Here is a 5,326-nt window from a genome sequence, read left to right as displayed (position 1 = left end):
TTTACTCGCATATATTTCTACATATTTTCAACCAAGGAACACACGGAATATAATATAAGTTATTATGAATAGCAGTTAAGCTTGTTCTGAAATGATGAAAAAAGCCACATGACTAAAAATGATCTTACAACTTAATTTCAAACGTTATAGATACAAATTGAAAATGTCTTAATATGTATTGCCTTCAAGCCTAAACAATGTTCTTTAATATAATATATATATTCTCATAGGGGAAAGATAGCACCCTGCGTTCTACCTCAGTGCATCTCGTTGTTCTGGATTTAAGTAATAATCTTATTTTAATAAACAAAGGTATACCACGCTAGTAAGCCACGCAAAATCACCGCAAATGAAATTCCTTTACCACGACATCCATAGCTCCACCTAAACTTAGAGATCGCAAATATTGACAGTTCTGCATATTTTTAATCATCAAGATGGACGAGAGAGACTGATTAGAAGTTAAAAATTAGAAATATACTAATAAAGTCCTCAAGTTTCACAATGAAAGCCAAACAAATCGAAGGGATGTGTCTCTGTATGTGCGCTTCACAGCTGCAGTGCGAGAGGTGCAGAAACTGAGAAAATAAATAAATAAAAAAGGCTCACTGGTAACAAATGCTGGCCAAATTACAGAGATGCCTATTCGCACGGGACTAATATTATCAGAGGACCTCGGTGTTCGGCGAAATATGGTAGGTCATTTGCGGAGGAATTTTTACTTTACAAATTACAGACATGGCGGATTCGCACGGGATTAAGATCACAGACAACCTCTGTAATTATTACAAATCACTAGAGGTCACCAGGTAATACTAATCCCGTGCGAATAGGGCTTTATTTGCATAGGGCCCCGCACCACTAGAGGGCCCCCTTGATCTCAGAATTATTTAAAACCATTATATCAAAGAAAAATTATTATTATGTTTAATGAAAACAAGACGCTATAATTTAAATAATTGGCAAACTTCCGAATTTATGCGGGTTTTTAAAAATACTTAATGATTTCTTAAATCACTGATATGTACTCGGACAACATGCAGGCAGTTTCTCAATCCGAAGGCTGCAACCTTCAGAGGTCACATTTGTAGGCTGCATCTGCATCATAAAAACGTATTTCAGAATATTAACAATTATAATGTTGACTATTATTCTTAGTTAATGGTTAATTGTTATATTATCCCAGGTGAAAAAGAAATATATTTAAATAGTATTTTTTGGGACATACTTAATATATTTAAAAGCTACTATACTAAATGCATATTAAATGTATTATATTGAACCCACTTCAAATATATTAAATGCATTTCAAGATATATTTAAAGTCAATTTTAATCTATTTGCATTATATTTAATATATTGAAATTGTGTTAAATTGGAACAACTTCAAATATATTTAGTGCAATTTAAGTGTACTTCTTTAAAATTCATTTGAAATGCACTTCTCATACACTTAAAAATACAGTTAGAATACATTTAAAGCTTAATTTAACTGTGCTTTAAGAACACTTTAATAGTACTTCAGCATATTAGAAATATACTAGCATTACATTAATAGAAATGTATTAGCATTACACTACTATTTTATTATAAAGCTGTTTTTAATATTTAAAATGTTATATTAAAATCATTAAATATTAAGACACATACACAGATTATGAAAACAGAACAATTTAATATACTTCATATTGTGTTGTGTACATTACAAAAATATCTAAAGTAAATTAATCAAGCAAGCACAGAGACATACATAATCTCTTGACCAAAGAGAAACATATAAAACAAATAGAGAAATGCAATTACAGAGCTACTTCTATCAAATTGTACAACATTAACATTAAATGTATTAATGAAAAGTACACTATGAATATGCAATCACTAAATATTCATAAGCAATGATTATATAATAATCATAATGTAATTCTCTGCATAAAAAGTTAATGAAAAAAAAATGTTTAAGTGCAATTTAAAGACGGAGTGCACAATGTTTGAAAAACGCTTTGGAAAAGGAAATTGGGCCGACTACCAAAACACACTTGTAGCCAACCAGCAGTAAGGGGCGTGTCTACTAACTGACATCCTTGCCGGGGTTGCGTATGTGTGTGGTGACTATCAAAAGAAGGTCCAGATTCTATTGGGGTAGAGGCATGTTTGTTTAGGTCATTTCAAATGTTAACATTGGCTTTCAAAAATAGTGCACTCCGCCTTTAACCAACTTAAGATAAACCTATAAAAAGCTGAACTAAAACACAAAACAGTTTAGATGTCACATGTTTAAGTGGAGGGTCATTTCTCCTTGCAATTCAGACACCGTAGTAATTGAAGACTGCTTTATCACACGGGCTGTGAAAAGGAAACAGAATATACCAATTAACCAATAATGAATGAACATTTGGCTATCCATGTTTAAAATAAATTGGCATAGATATGCATGTATGGAAGTTTTGTTAACTTCTCAGTTTACCTTTTAAAGCTTTGACTGTGTCCTCATCAAGCGTGTCAGTTTATGTGTCACAGCACTCTACAAGTGGGAATGAAGATAGGATTAGAACAGGCTCATGATATAAAGCAACCTGTGTGTATTACAGGATATGTTTTACATTGATAATTGTGTTTTATTTGAACCTAGATCATTTTCCATTGTTCGTCTATTGTGGTCTTGCAAACTTAAGGTTCACCTCTGTTTAAGGAGATTTAAGGAAATCAGAAATGATGCCAAACAGGGTTCCAGACTGCTATCAAATGGTGGCATTTTGCCACCTAAATTTGATAGTGTGCCACTGAATTTTACATCCGGTCGCAGCAAATTTGACTTTTTTTTTGTGATATGACACTGAATTTGAAACAGCACATTGTAGTTTCTGAATCTATAATTAAAGTATTTATTAGTAATACAGTATAAATTAGTAGACATGTGAATATTTGGTTAGCATGTTGTTTTACCGTGTGTGCCCCTAAATTTTCTGGTTGCGCCCCAAAAATTTTCAGTTGGGGGCCACTGTGCTCCTAGTAAAAAAAGTTAGTCTGGTGCCCTGCCAAATGGTATATGCAAGGATGACTAGGCCAAGTCCCTTACAGCTTTACAATAAAAAAAAAAAAAAACGGTTTTTACAAGAATAATTCAAAAGGACAGAAATTAGCCACCTGGAATGGATGTGTTGCAAACGTTTTTCTTCCGAATCACTCCACATTTGTCCCGATTCAAAAATGTCAATAGCAGTTGATCTGAAAAACAACAGGCAGGTAAATGATGATTAATGATTTGTTTTCGTTTTAAGATTTACTTACCCCGAGTACAATATATTTAAGACAATATAATATAATCAAACCCAGCCTCGGCAGTTTTACAATCTCTCATAAAAGTATCCCTTCTTACAATGTCATTTTTGTGTCCATATGTAATTAGAAATACATTTAAAAATATACAAAAAGACAATAAGGTTGTCAAGATTGAACTGATATAAACATTAGCCATTGAACATTACTGGAGTTATAATAACCATATGGTCATATCATGGTATTTTCAGGTAAGACAGCTCAAACATTCATTTTAAACTAACGTTAGCGTTGCAAGAGAAACATCAGAAAAACTTAAACGTGAAAACAAATAGCAACAACAAACTTACCACCAAGAATAAGTCTTTCTATGCGCTATATCTTCATTTGTTCCTGTCTACTTGGGATCTGGTTGGTCATATTTATGTCGCTGTGCTAAAAAAAAAGAAAGGTTTTAATGATTTCTGAAATGCTTAAGAGAAATGCCTAACGTTAGTCAGAAAATAAAGATGTTCAAATTACCACACGCAACACAGACATAACGTTACATAAAAAAGCTGGGTTAAATGTAATGTAATGTTTACTTATTTAATAGTTAACTTAATAAAGAAATGCGAAAATCTGTCATCACTTACCCTCGTGTTGTCTCGTTCATCTCCAAACAAAAAGCGAAATACTTTTTCCCTCGACGTCAGATCCACTAAAACTGCTCACATTTTAAATCGAGTTGTTTTATCTTAGTCCTCTGGTGAAATACGATCGCCGATTAATTAAATAAATACGTTTAATTCTTCTTCTTCTTCTCTTGATTTTATTGGCGGTTGGCAAACAACTTTCGGGTGCATTTACCGCCACCCACTGATATACGTTTAATGCAGAGTCGCCATCTAATTTAACAGTTTATACGTTTAACGCAAGCAACCGCATGCACCTCGTGAATTGAACTCTTCTTCTTCTTCTTTTGTGGGTTTACTGGCGGGTTGCAAACCAACTGAAAGGTGCATACCGCCACCTACTGTACTGGAGTGTGACAAGGAAAGTCTGCATGACTCAGATTCAATTCTATGAATTACCGCAATGTTTTTTAAAAACCTCATTAATGCCCTTATTAGCCTACCCGTATATGTCCATTCATTTAAAATATTGCCCATTGTAAATTCTGTAATCCCCATTTCTTGAACTTCTCTAATGTACAATATTCTTTCCTGCTGGTATTTCACACATGCCATTAAAACATGTTCCACTGTCTCCCATTCCTGACACCCATCACAAAGACCTGAATTGTGTTTACCTATTATGTAATTATTTGCATTGAGCCTAGTATGTCCCATTCTTAATCTTGTAAATATTATATATTCCCTCCTACTTATATTATGATTTATATTGCTTTGCTTTAATTTACCTTATATGTTATAAAAATGTCTTCCCTTCATACATAAATCCCAAGATACCTGCCACATATCTTTAGTGAATTGAACTCACTGAACAACTACAGCTTTCTTCTTCTTCTTCTTCTTCTTCTTCTTCTTCTTCTTCTGGTGTTTTATGGCGGTTTGGCAAACCAACGAAAAAGGTGCATTACCGCCACCTACTGATCTGGAGTGTGGAGTGGGCATAGATTTGGAAGAAAGAAATACAAAAAAAAAAAAAAATATATAAAAAAAAAAAAATATTTAAAACCTAAATTCTGTTTATTATTCCTATGTTTTTCAAATATTTAAATAGTACTTCTTGAATTCTTGATTGCCTACCCTCTTTTCCTAACAATACTTTTAATGAAATATTTTCAACTCCCATACATCATAATTCTTGTATTAACTGAAATCTCTCCCTTTCATATGCAGAACACTCATTAATAATATGAATTACTGTTTCTAATTCTCCACATTTGTCACATTCTCCCGATTCATGTTTACCTATTTTAAATAGACTATAGTTTAATGCTGTATGTCCAATTCTTAGTCTTGAGATAATGACATCCTTCTTTCTATTTCCATTCCACTTCCTCCCATTTCCAACCGTCTCCTGTATCTGAAAGAGATGTCTTCCT

General features: G+C 33.0%; 1 long non-coding RNA gene across 1 annotated transcript; it reads right to left on the bottom strand.

Annotated features, from left to right (window-relative positions):
• Nucleotides 1–1,802: 1,802 nt before the first annotated feature.
• On the bottom strand, nt 1,803–4,626 carry LOC135721371 (uncharacterized). Its single transcript, XR_010521483.2, has 5 exons — nt 3,912–4,626; nt 3,627–3,711; nt 3,145–3,225; nt 2,465–2,521; nt 1,803–2,343 (listed from the first exon to the last, which is right to left on the bottom strand). It is a non-coding gene; the product is annotated as an uncharacterized lncRNA (long non-coding RNA).
• Nucleotides 4,627–5,326: the final 700 nt, after the last annotated feature.

The sequence above is a fragment of the Paramisgurnus dabryanus genome, chromosome 18 (genome assembly GCF_030506205.2).
Source record: "Paramisgurnus dabryanus chromosome 18, PD_genome_1.1, whole genome shotgun sequence".
Lineage (NCBI taxonomy): Eukaryota > Metazoa > Chordata > Actinopteri > Cypriniformes > Cobitidae > Paramisgurnus > Paramisgurnus dabryanus.
This window is presented reverse-complemented; position numbering and strand designations above follow the sequence as displayed.